Raw genomic sequence first — 14,019 nt, forward strand, 5'->3', positions numbered from 1 at the left:
CTGTCGTTCACATTATAACATGCTTATCGTTTCTGGTTACTCCTTTTTGCGTTGCTATTTTGTACAATTTTTATCAGGACAGACTGGTTCTTTGGCCTGCAAGTAACAAATAACATAGCGTAAGATTGAACTGAGTTGAATATGACTGGGCTCTTTCAATGTCTTTGTAGTCTGGTGTTTTATATTCTGTGTTTTTCCACTCTTTTTTGCTGTTTGCATGATTTGTTCTTTTTTTGTGCATTGGGAGTTTGTTGTTTTTCTCTGAACAGGTTCCATGGCATTTCTTTGTTTCATGGCTGTCTGTGTGAAGATGAATCTTAGGGTTGTATACTGCATACATACTTTGATAATAAATGTACTTTGAACCTTTGTATCTTTGTGTCCACAGTTTCACATGGCCATGTGCAGAGCAGTTACCATACCGACCCATGATGCATTTGTAAAGGATGCTTTCTGCGGTGCATCAATAAAAAAAAGGTAAGATAAAAAGGGCCACACTAAATTTTTTTAACCTGCTGAGGAGGTAGATGCATTGGTAAGCTTTCATGGCAGAATTCTATTTTGTAAGAGTTATCACAGATTTGTTGAGCTGAATGTTTATCACAGCTGTAATATTCCACGTCAATAGGTTCGTGGCTCACGTGAAAGTTTCTGCATGTTCCAGGTGACATTGCCACATCACCACCTGCCAACCAAAGGAAAACAAATCTTGCAAAAACAAATCATATTTGCACAATCTCAGCCCATGAAGGAGACATTGGATAGTCTGAGACTTTTCCCTGGAGGATGAAGGGTGACCTTATGAAAGTTTATGAGGGTAAGGTGAATTATTACAGTTTTTATCCTAGTGCAGAGACATCCAAAATGAGAGGGCTCGTGTGTGTGTGTGTGTGTGTGTGTGTGTGTGTGTGTGTGTGTGTGTGTGTGTGTGTGTGTGTGTGTGTGTGTGTGTGTGTGTGTGTGTGTGTGTGTGTGTGTGTGTGTGCATGTCTTGGACAATATTTTTTTTTCAAGTGAATATGCTTGTTTGCTCGACATTTTGAATCATGTTACTCACTATTTTTGAATGTTTGCTTGCTATTTTCAATGTGTTACACCTTGGCCCAAGAGGAATGCTGTCTCATTCAGCTGCGTCTATGTATGGTTTGGATGATAATTAAACTTGATTTGATTTTGATTTGATTTGAGAGATTTCAAATGGACTTGAGGGAAAACCTTCACACAGAATTTGTGATAGAAACTGGTACAATTATGACATTTGAAAGACATTTGGACAGCTACATAGATAGGAATGTTTCAGAGTGATCTGGGTCAAACGCAGGCAAGTGAGACTAGCTCACTTAGAATATGTGATTAGGAATGCATGTAATGGGCTGAAGTGTCAGTTTCTATGCTGTATATCTCTATGACTGTGATTCCAAAATGTCTCACAGCAGACACACACGTGTGAAGTAGCGATGCCTTGCAAAACACATTCATTTATTATGAACACAAGATTATGCAGATGCTGGAAATTCCAGAGTGACGTACACAAGTGCTGGAGGAACTCGGCAGGTCAGGCAGCATCTATGGAAATGAATATACAGATAACATTTCAGGACAAAACCCTTCATCAGGACATTTATTTATTACCTGATATCCTTTCCCTCTCAACCCCATTCTCCTGCCTTCTCCCTGTAACAGTTGCTGCCATGACCAAACAAGAATCAATCAACATGTGCTTTAAATATACTCAATGACTTGGCTTCCATAGCTGTCTGTGGCAATGAATTCCACAGATTTAGCCACTTTCTGGCTAAAGACATTCCTCATCATCACAGTTCTAAATGAAAGTCCCTCTATTTTTAAGGCTGTGCCTTCTGGTCCTAGATTTCCCCCTCTCCATGTCCACTCAATATTCGATAGATTTCTCTGAGACCCCCCTCATTCTGCTAAACTCCAGTGAGTACAGGCCCGGAGCCATCAAATGCTCCTCATACATTAACCCTTTCATTCCTGGGATCATTCACATTAACTTTCTCTGGGCCCTCTCTAATGCCAGCACATCCTTTCTTAGATATGGGGCCCAAAACTGCCCACAATACCCCAAGCATGGTTTACCCAGTGCCTTATGAAGCCTCCATATTGTGTTATCTTGAGTATCGAGCCTCCCTATGATTTCCTCCAGAAACTTTAAAACTATGCCCATTCTTACTAGCCATTGCCGCCCTGCAAAAAACTATTTGGCTATTTATTTATTGTATCATGACTGATTGTGCATGTAACCACGTAACGTGAATGTTTAGTCTCTGTTTGGGGTTCAGCACGTGTGTACGTTTTAGATTAGATGTATTCGCTTACATTGTCGCTGTGATGTATAAGATACAGGGTTGGGGGGATTCTAATGTTGTTTGTATTGTGTTTCTTCAGAATTGCTGCTACCGTATTAGTACTGTATTAGTTTTGTGTGATTTTCTTTGTATTTTTATACTGCATACGCAATTGGTCGAGACACAAGTGTGTGGACCGAAGGTTAAACGGAGATTGTAACAGCAGGTCCTGATTGTAAAGTCATTCCTTTTGTTCTAAGACCCTCTCCTGGCACTTAAACATCTAAAACAGATAAAGGAAATAAAACCCAAAAAAGGTAGTTGTTGTAGTTGTTGAGGAAGTGCAGCGTAGATTCACGAGGTTAATTCCTGGGATGTCTGGACTGTCTTACGCAGAGAGGTTAGAGAGACTGGGCTTGTACATGCTGGAATTAAGGAGATTGAGAGGGGATCTGATTGAAACATATAAGATTATTAAGGGATTGGACAAGATAGTGGCAGGAAATATGTTCCAGATGCTGGGAGAGTCCAGTACCAGAGGGCATGGTTTGAGAATAAGGGGTAGGTCATTTAGGACAGAGTTAAGGAAGAACTTCTACTCCCAGAGAATTGTGGGGGTCTGGAACGCACTGCCTCAGAAGGTAGTGGAGGCCAATTCTCTGGATGCTTTCAAGAAGGAGCTAGATAGGTATCTTATGGATAGGGGAATCAAGGGATATGGGGACAAGGCAGGAACCGGGTATTGATAGTAGTTGATCAGACATGATCTCAAAATGGCGGTGCAGGCTCGAGAGGCTGAATGGTCTACTTCTGCACCTATTGTCTATTGTCCTCAGTGTGTACTTTTCCCCAGGCTACAACATATATCTCTTTTTGTACACCTCTATCAAATCACTTCTCATCCTCCTTCTCTCCAAAGAGAAGAAACATAGATACATAGAAAATAGGTGCAGGAGTAGGCCATTCGGCCCTTTGAGCCTGCACCGCCATTCAGTATGATCATGGCTGATCATCCAACTCAGAACCCTCTACCTGCTTTCTCTCCATACCCCCTGATCCCTTTAGCCACAAGGGCCATATCTAACTCCCTCTTAAATATAGCCAATGAACCGGCCTCAACTGTTACCTGTGGCAGAGAATTCCACAGATTCACCACTCTCTGTGTGAAGAAGTTTTTCCTCATCTTGGTCCTAAAAGGCTTCCCCTTTATCCTTAAACTGTGACCCCTTGTTCTGGACTTCCCCAACATCGGAAACAATCTTCCTGCATCTAGCCTGTCCAATCCCTTTAGAATTTTATACGTTTCTATAAGATCCCCCCTCAATCTTCTAAATTCCAGTGAGTATAAGCCTAGTCGATCCAGTCTTTCTTCATATGAAAGTCCTGCCATCCCAGGAATCAATCTGGTGAACCCTCTTTGTACTCCCTCTATGGCAAGAACCCTAGCTTGTTCAACCTAACCTTAGAAGACATGTTCTCCAGTTCAGGCAGCATCCTGTTTTTATCTCTCACTGCGTCTTGTTGTGTATCAGGTGGCAACTTTGCTGCTTCTTCAGCATTTGTCTTGTTTTTTACGAGACTGAGTTGCTAGCTTGATGCTCAACCCAGCACAGATGGAAAGCTTGCAAGGAGGAGGTTGGATTCAAACTCAGAACCACTCGCCTCGAAGTCTGGTTAAATGCCACTACGCCACGGGCCGGGACGCATCCTGGTAAATCATACATTGTATTTGTGAATGCCCGCAAAAAATGGATCTCAGGGTTGTATATGGTGACGTATTTGCACTTTGAGAATAAATTTACTTTGAACTTTAAATCTCTGTACCGTCTCTAAAGCTTCCTATAAGGCTGAGTTCATACAGCATTTTCTGACTTGGGATTTGCTTCATATTGGGTTGGAATTTTCCATTGCAATGCATTTTAAAGTTGTGACTTAATTCTTCACAACTGCAGCTTATACTTCAGTGTTGACTTCAGAACTGGCAGAACTAACTCTGATTTGTCTTTATAATGCCCTGCTTGAAATTTGTACTGCTACACTGTAGGTTTACCATTTTAGTAGTTTTTTCTCTGTAAAAGCATTCTCACCGTTGAGTCATGTGGCTGTTAGCAGAGTTAGATAATGAGCAGAATTTGTGTACAATCCCCGATGAAAGGGTTACACTTTTGTAATATGTATGCAAAGATGAAGGGGACAGGTGGTGTAGACATGGTAAGAAAGGCAAATCCAACAGCATCCTTTTCAAATAGCCTCAGAATAGAAGGATGTCCACTGATTAGAAAAGCAAGCTCTGTTACAGGAGTCAAACTGGACACATTAGAGGCTGTGGTAAAACAAAGGACCTGACGGAAAATCCTGGCAATTCTGGACAATGTTTCTCACCCTCTGCATGCCAGCTTGGCTGAACAGAGGAGCACTCTTAGTACTGCTCTAAAGAGCGCTATATGAGGTCATTCTTACCCTAGGCCATTAGGCCCTATAACATGTCAACCTATAACAGGGGAAGTGATGACCCCCTTCTGATAGACTGTTTGAGGTAACTTATTTTTTATTCTTTCTACTTCTCTTCTAATATTTATATCTGTGCACTTGTAATGGCACTGTGAGACTGTAATTTCCTTTGGGATCAATAGAGTATTTATCTATTTAGAACAGAAATAAGGAGGAATTTCTTTAGCCAGAGGGTGGTGAAACTTGCGGAATTCATTGATAGCTGTGAAGGCCAAGTCACTGGGTATATTTACAGCAGAGGGTGAGAGGTTCTCAATTAGTAAGAGCATCAAATATTACGAGGGGAAGGCAGGAGAATTGGGTTGAGAGGAGTAATAAGTCAGCCATGATGGAATGGTGGAGCAATCTCATTGGGCCGAATGGCCTATTTCATTTCATGGACAATAAGACATGTTCTGTTGCCAATTCCTCCCCAGCCTCAATGTTTGGGATTGGCTTTGCTGTTTAAGAACTTATCTCCCTCCGCCTGTGAGTATATGTTTCGTCTGTCCTGCCTTTCCATCTGATAAATCGCTCGCCTGTTTTTTTTAAATGAAAGAAACTCCCAAGTGAATTATCAGAGGTCATAAAAGAGTTAAACACCAGCTTTGCTGAGAATAGTAATAATATTCTCCAAATCCCATGAATTATATCTCCATCCTCATTATTTATATTTATTTAAATCAGGAATGGCGTCCACGAGGATTTATCGTCCACTGGCTCATGTAACCAATCAACAATACCCCCGTGTTTACTTTATTCAGTCACTGATCCTGTTTTGAGATTTTTTAATTAGTTTTCTATTTTGAATAGTGACGAGAACATACAAGGGATTATAAAAGATTGACTATCTGATATGATAAATATTTTCACAAAGGCATTGCCTAGATAACAGCTGTACAAAGGCAGTGATAAGTTACGGTTAGACAGTGAGCAAAGATTGTACTCCAGCCTTTCTGTGTCTACCTAACCTATCTGGCATGTTTGAATAATAAATATTTTAAAATATGAATTTATTTTACGTATATTATAAATGGACAACCTTTGACCCGAGAATGTGCTTTAACCCAGCCATCACGCTCACTTTGCTAGTGTGGGCCCCTGTCTAGATCTGTCTTCTTCAAACAAGTAGTGCAAAACAGAGAGGAAAAAAATAGTGTTCATGGGTTGGTTCATTGTCCATTCAGAAATCTGATGGCAGAAGGAAGAAGCTTTCCTAAAATGTTTAGTATGTGCCTTCAGACTCTTATACTGCCGCCCTGAGAAGAGGGCATGTCCTGGGTGATGGGTGCCCTTAATGGTGGATGCCCCGTTTTGAGGCATCACCTTTTGAAGATGTCGTCGATGGTGGGGAGGGTAGTGCACATAAGTTTGCAACTGTCTGCTTCCTTTTTGGATCCTCTGCTGTGGTCCCTCTTAACCAGATGGTGATGCAACCAATTAGAAATTTGCTGGAGTCTTTGGTGACATACAAAATCTTCCCAAACTCCTAATGAAATATGACATAGCTGCTGCCATGTCTTCTTTGTAACTGCATTAACACACCAAGAATATGCTGAGGCCATGCTATGTTTCCAGCACAAACATAGCATGTCCAAAAACCTCTACAGAACAACCTGAACACAACAACAGTAATATGAGTCCCATTCCTCCCTCCTACCTACCAGTGCCCATACACGGTCTTCCAACTCAAGGACAAGCCTCCAGCCTCCAGCAGACTCAAGGCATTGGGTATCGGGCCTCAACTTCTAGACTTCCAATTGATCTGCAGGCTTCCATCTTCTGTATCGATCCCAGGACATGCTGATCACCAAACATTGGGCCTCAAAATCCAGACTTGCCAATGGCAGACCCTGCACAGTAGGCCTCAAATTCCAATCCCACCGATTTGTGTACCTATGGGGTCACTGGCCCTCATTTCTTCCGCTTGCATGGAACTCCAATTCTGGAACCTGCTGAAAACTTGCTGGCTCTAGGGGGGTGGGGGTTCACCTGCTCCCATGGCTTCTTGTGACCCTGGTCAGGGGAGTGGGCTCTAAGCAGGTGCTATACCTTGTCCAAGGGTGATCTGCAGGCTAGTGGATGGAAGGAGTGCTTTACACCTCTGGTAGAGATGTACCTCCAGCTCGCCACCTAGACAATAATAACCAATTCCAATTAAAGCACCTTTGGAACTGGAATATCTTCTGTACCTAATAAAGTGCCCACTGATTGTATCTTCATCATCATCTGCTGCTCTAATCTATCCACTTCAAGGTTTGATGTGTTGTACATTCAGAGATGCCAGTCTACACACCATTGTTGTATGCATCTTTATTTAGGTTAATTTCATCATCCTGTCAGCTTGAACCAGTCTGACCATTCTGCTTTAACCTCTCTCATTAACAAATCATTCCTGCCCACAAAACTGCTGCTTGTTGAATGTCTTATTTGTTAGTTTTCACACCATTCTCTCTAAACTTTAGAGACTGGTGTATGTGAAAACCCCAGGAGATCAGCAGTTTCTGAGATATTCAAACCACCCCGTCTGGCACAGTCAAAGTCACTTAGATCACACTTCTTCCCCATTCTGATATTTGGTCTGCACAACAGCTGAACATCTTGATCATGTCTGCATGAGCAACCTATTGAGTTGCTGCCACATGATTGGCTGATTAGATATTTGTATTTATGAACAAGTGTACAGGTGTACTTGAAAAGGTGGACACTGAGTGTATTCATTACAGAACAGCACACAAGGCGAACTCAGGTTTGATCTTGACCTCAGTTGCTGTGTGTGGAGCTTGCACTGGCTTCAGTTGGGGGGGGGGGGGGGAGGTGATGCACATGCTCCAGTCTACATAAATGATGCCAATGGTGAGAGGTTTGAGAGCTCCAAGTCCCTAAATGTGAACATCGCCAATAGCCAAGTCTGAACCCACCCACATCAACACCATGGCCAAAAGAGCTACCAGTCCCTCTACTACCTCAGGAGGACAAAGGTATATAGAGTAATCTTTCCTGGTCATCAGCTTTTCACAAGCAGGATCTAAAATTTTAACCTTATTTCTCTCTTAGTGGATTAAATGTTTCCAGTTGTCAACATTTTTGAAGATCTATCCTAGGTTAACATATTCATACAATCACAAAGCAGCTATATTTCATTAGGAGTTTCAGGAAACTTTCAATGCCACCAAAAACTTTCAAAAATGTCTACAACCATTTTGCGGACAGCGTTCTACTGTTTGCATCATCATCTGGTATGGACTGGCCATTACACAGGATCAGAAAAAGCTGCAGAAAGTTGTATACTTAGCCATTCCATCATAGGTACTGGCCTCCCTAGCATCAAAGAAGGCGACCTCCATCAGCCAGGACATGCCCTCTTCTCATTACTACCATCACGGAGGAGGTACAGAAACCTGTAGATACCCACTCAACATTTCAGGAACAGCATCTACCCCTCCACCACCAGATTTCTGAATGGACAATGAACCCATGAACACTATCTCACTACTTCTTTATTTTCTCTTTTTGCACTACTTAATTTCAATTTTATATATATTTCTTATTGTAATTTATAGTTTTTTATTATTATGTCTTGCAATGCACTGCTATGAAACAGCAACATCCACAGCATTTGCCAGTGGTATTAAACCTGATTCTGATTCTGATTGGACGGTGAATTTGATGAAGTATCTGAAGAGAAACAGTGCAAGTAATTAACAGCCATCAAGGCCATTAACCAGAGGCCACAGATGGTAACAAGATCAAAGATGAAAAGTAATGGTTTATTTTTGCATCGCATCTTGTTATGATTTGAAACGCATTGCCAGAAGGAATAATGAGGCAGATTTGAATGTTACTTTCAAAAGGCTGTTTGACTTATGTTGATTAAAGTGTGGAACAGACCAAAGAAACAGGATAAATTGGATATCTCTTTCAAAGACCTGGCATCACCACAGAGACCGAAATGTCCTCCTGGAATATATAATTTTAAGATTTCATTACCAAAGATCGAAGCGTGAAGGTCAATCGGAAGTGCAGTAGAAGAAGCCCGGTGGCAAATTCCTGTATCTACAAGTCTGAATTGCACTGGGGAAGTCGAAGGCCCATTGTCTGCTAGTCTGTATGCCTGCTGGGGGCTGGAGGCCCGTAGAACTGTCCTGGGGTTGGAGGACTGTCTGTGTGTGTGAGTGTATGTGTGGGAGGGAGGAATGGGACTTGTTTTGGTGTTGCTTTTTTGCTTGTTGTGTTCTGTTTTCTTCTGTTGAGCATTGTGGGCATGCTGTGTTGATTCTGGAATGTGTGGCAACACATTCTTAACACATCGCTAGGTTAACACTAATGACACATCTCACCAACATACGAGATTCTGATGATGCTGGAAATCCAGATCAACACACACAAAATGCTGGAACAACGCCTGCAGGTCAGACAGCTTACATGGAAATACATTCTACACTGATAAAGGCTCTCAGCCCAAAACGTTGACCGTTTATTCCTCTCCTTAGATGGTGCCTGACCTGATGAGTTCCTCCAGCATTTTGTATGTGTGTTACTCTGACATATTCATTATATGTTTCAATATACTTTATATATGATAAATAATTCAATCTGAATCGGAATCGGAATATTTTTTCTCTTCTCTCGCTGAAGGCAATATATCCAGAGATCCAGGTTACTGATCTGGAAAACTGAGTTCAAGATCACCCAAGCAAGCTTAGGGAGATAAATTCAGGTAATTAAATTTATTGGAACCAAAAAACTAGTCTTAGTGACTGTCATCATGAAACCATTGGTTTTTCTTTACAAAAATCTAGCTTTCTATTGAAACACACAAGATGCTGGAGGAACGCAGCAGGTCAGGCAGCTTCTGTGGAGGGAAAAGAACAGTCAACATTTCAGATATAAGTAGGTTCTGCAGATGCTGGAAATCTAGAGCAACACACATAGTGTACCAGAGGAGCTCAGCAGATCAGGCAGTATCTATGGATGGGAATAAACAGTCGACTTTTCAGGCCAAGACTCTATCTGAACTGAAAAGGAAGGGGAAAGAATTTAGAATAAAAGGTGGGAGTTGGGGAGGAGGAAGTAAAAGGTGGCTGGTGATATGTGGGACTGGGAGTGGGGGAGGAGTCAAGTAAAGAGCTGGGAAGTTGATTGGTGGAAGAGATAAGGGGGAATCTGACAGGAGAGGATAGAAGACCATGGAAGAAAGAGAAGGGGGAAGAGCACCAGAGGGAGGTGATGGGGAAGTAAGGCGAGAAGACGTGAGAGAGAAATCTGGAGGTGAAAGATCTCAGCCTGAAATATCAACTGATCACTTCTCTCTATAGATACTGTCTGATCTGTTAACTTCCTCTGGCATCTTGTCTGTTGCTCCAGATTCTAGCATCGACAGTATGTTGTGTCTCTTTATATTGTTCATCGGGGATTCAAATCTGCTGTCCTCACATGATCATTTTCCCTATGTACTTAACAAAGAGAGAGGTGAAGAACAGAGTCGCTACTGCAGACACCAACATCAATCAATAGAAAGATCAATAGATTTGTAGATGTAGAACATAGAAAACCTACAGCACAATACAAGCCCTTCGGCCCATGATGCTGTGCTGAATATGTACTTACTTTAGAAATTACCTAGGGTAACCCAGAGCCCTCTATTTTTCTAAGCTCCATGTACCTATCCAGAAGTCTCTAAAAACACCCTATCATATCCACCTCCACCACCACCACCAACTCATTCCACGCACTCACCACTCCCTGCGTAAAAAACTTACCCCTGACATCTCCTCTGTACCTGCTTCCAAGCTCCTTAAAACTTTGTCCTCTTGTGTTAGCCATTTCAACTTTGGGAAAAAGCCTCTGACTATCCACATGATGAATGCCCCTCATCATCTCATACACCTCTATCAGGTCACCTCTCATTCTCCATTGCTCCAAGGAGAAAAGGCCAAGTTCACTCGATCTATTCTCATAGGGCACGTTCTCCAATCCAGGAAACATTTTGTAAACGTTCAAACAAGCTGGATGAACTCAGCAGGTCAGGCAGCATCCATTGAAATGAGCAGTCAACGTTTTGAAGGGTCTCGGCCCGAAACATCAACTGCTTATTTCAACGGACGCTGCCCAACCTGCTGAGTTCATCCAGCTTGTTTGTACGTCTTGATTTGACCACAGCATCTGCAGTATACTTTGTGTTAACATCCTTGTAAATCTCCTCTGCACCCTTTCTATAGGATATGAAGACAGTGAAAGGTAAAATTGGGTGATTAGGTAGAGATACATCACTACCAAAGAAGTCTAAGTCGCTAGCCTACAGGTCACCTTTGGACAAGGTGTAGCACCTGCTTAGACACCTTCTCCACCCCCCCCCCCCCACTTAGCTAAGGTTAGAAAGAAGTGATGTAGCTCATTTTGCCGGAAGGGCCTTCTCTGTGCTGTTATCTCAAAGTAAATACAGTACAGTAAATACAAAAGTCTTAGGCACATATATGTAGCTAGGATGCCTAAGAATTTTGCACAGTACTGTATTTGTCAGTGTGGTTTGTAAATCTGGTGGGAGCAAAGGATGCTGGGAACAGTAAGGGTGAACCAGTGCAGGAGGGGTGTGGGACAGGTGGCAGAGAAGGATAGCCAGGTGTGGGTGCAGACATACCCAGACCTGAGACACCAGGGGAGGTCATTTGATTCCAAACAATTGGTTTATTGATTGTTCCAAAATGTCTCTCTGGTGCTTCCTGATCTCTACCCTCTCCCTTCTCCTTTTCCCAACCATGGTTCCCCTCTCCCTTCTTTTCCCAACCATAGGTCCCATCTCCCTGCCCCCTTCCCACTCTAAATCCACAAAAGAGATCCAAATCAGAATCAGGTTTATCATCACCTACATCTGTCATTAACTTTATTTTTTGTTTTGCAGTAGTACAGTACAATACATAAAATTACTACAGTACTGTGTGAAAGACAAAGTCTTGTGTGTGTGTGTGTGTGTGTGTGTGTGTGTGTGTGTGTGTGTGTGTGTGTGTGTGTGTGTGTGTGTGTGTGAGTGTGCGCGCGCGCACGCACCTGACACTTGTGCACAGTACTGTAAATAAATAAAATTCTTATAAATTATTTTTAAAATATTGGAAAAAGAAGCGATGGCGCAATAGTACTCATGGGTTCATTGACTGTTCAGAAATCTGATGGAGGAGGAGAGTAAGCTATTTCTGAATGATTGCATGTGTGTTTCTCAAGCTACTGTACCTCCTTCTTTATGGCAGGAATGAAATGTGAGACCCAGATGTTAAAGGTCTTTAATGATGAATACCACCTTCTTGAAGCATCACCTCTTGAAGATATCTTGGGTGGTTGCTGGTGAGTGTACAACGTTCTGCAGCGTCTTTTGATCCTGTACATTGGAACCTCTGTACAAGGATGTAACCAGTCAGAATGTTCACTGCTGTACATTGGAAGAAATTGTAAGAATCAAATAGCCAATTTCTGCCTCTATTTCTTGTGATTTTTTTCCTATGTATGGCTTTTATGAGCTCCAAAACCCATCAATTTTGATAACAGTCTCCCTCTTTTTCACATTTCAGAGGCATTTGGGATCGATCTAGCTGTCATGTCTTGCAACATCAATTCATGAAGCAAGGTCAAGGCCACCATTCCTTCCAGACCTGAGATGTGAAGTCCAACAAACTGAAGCTTAGCTCTACTTGTCATACATGCATCAAAGCATCAAAATATACGGTACAGCAAAATCAAAACAGCAAAGATGTGCTGGGAACAGCCCACAGGTGCCCCCTTGCTTCTGGCACCGTCGAAGCATGCACACAACTCACCGGCCCTAACCTGTACATCTCTGGAATGTGGGAGGAAACTGGAGCACCCAGAGGAAACCCATATGGTCACGGGAAGAATGTACAAACTCCTTACAGACAGCAGTGAGGATTATACCCTGATCTTACAGCTGGCACCTTACAGTATTATGCTAACCACTACGCTACCATGCTGCCGATATAATATTAAAATGACAACTTCTAATTGTCTGGAATTTATTTATTTATTGAGATACCGTGTGGAATAGCCACCCTTTGAGCCATGCCGCCTAGCAACTTCCAATTTCATCCTGACCTAATCACGGAACAGTTTACAACGACTAGTTAACCTACCAACCGGTATATCTTTGGACTGTGGGAGAAAACTGGAGCACCCGGAGGAAACGCACGCAGTCACAGGGAAAACGTATAAACTTCTTCTAGATAGTGGCAGCAATTGAACCTGTGTCTTCTGTACTATAAAACATTGTGCTAGCCACTACACCACCATGCTGCTTGATATCTGAACCAGATTTATAACTGATGTGAAATTTGTTTATTGGTGGCTGCATAGTGCAAAGATTTATTTATCATATGTGCATGGAAACATACAGTGAAACATAGAAAAGTAGAAAACCTATAGCACAATACAGGCCCTTTGGCCCACAAAGCTCTGACGAACATGTCCTCACCTGAAAAATTACCTAGGGTTGCCCATAGCCCTCTATTTTTCTGTGCTCCATATACCTATGCAGGAGTCTCTTAAAAGACCCTATTGTATCCACCTCCACCACTGTCGCCGACAGCCCATTCCACACACTCACCACACTCCGCGTAAAAAAGTTACCCCTGACATCTCCTCTGTATCTACTTCCAAGCACCTTAAAACTGTGCCTTCTCGTGTTAGCCATTTCAGCCCTGGGAAAAAGCCTCTGACTATCCACACGATCAATGCCTTTCATTTATCTTGTATACCTCTATCAGGTCACCTCTCATCCTCCGTCGCTCACTATTATATAGTTCACTCAACCTATTCTCATAAGGCCTGCTCCCCAATCCAGGCAACATCCTTGTAAATTTCCTTTGCACCCTTTCTATGGTCTCCACATCTTTCCTATAGTGAAGCGACCAAAACTGAGCACAGTACTCCAAGCGGGGTCTGACCAGGGTCCTATATGGCTGCAACATTACCTCTGGGCTCCTATACTCAATCCCATGATTGATGAAGGCCAATGCATTGCATGCTTTCTTAACCACAGGGTCAACCTGCACAGCAGCTTTGATGTGCTATGGACTTGGACCCCATGATCTCTCAGATCTTCCACACTGCCAAGAGTCATACCATTAATATTATATTCTGCCACCATATTTGACCTACCAAAATGAACCACCTCACACTTATCTGGGTTGAACTCTAACCGCCACTTCTCAGCCCA

The 14,019-nt window shown here is 42.4% G+C and overlaps 1 long non-coding RNA gene across 2 annotated transcripts; it reads left to right on the top strand.

The window, feature by feature from the left end:
• The first annotated feature begins 726 nt into the window (after positions 1-726).
• Positions 727-12,795, top strand: LOC140736540 (uncharacterized). Of its 2 annotated transcripts, none has more exons than XR_012100962.1 (3): positions 727-817; positions 12,044-12,241; positions 12,362-12,795. It is a non-coding gene; the product is annotated as an uncharacterized lncRNA (long non-coding RNA). The 2 variants fall into 2 exon arrangements; XR_012100961.1 differs by having other exon boundaries at positions 12,044-12,137.
• Positions 12,796-14,019: the final 1,224 nt, after the last annotated feature.

This window comes from Hemitrygon akajei, chromosome 12 (assembly GCF_048418815.1).
Source record: "Hemitrygon akajei chromosome 12, sHemAka1.3, whole genome shotgun sequence".
In the NCBI taxonomy this organism is placed as follows: domain Eukaryota; kingdom Metazoa; phylum Chordata; class Chondrichthyes; order Myliobatiformes; family Dasyatidae; genus Hemitrygon; species Hemitrygon akajei.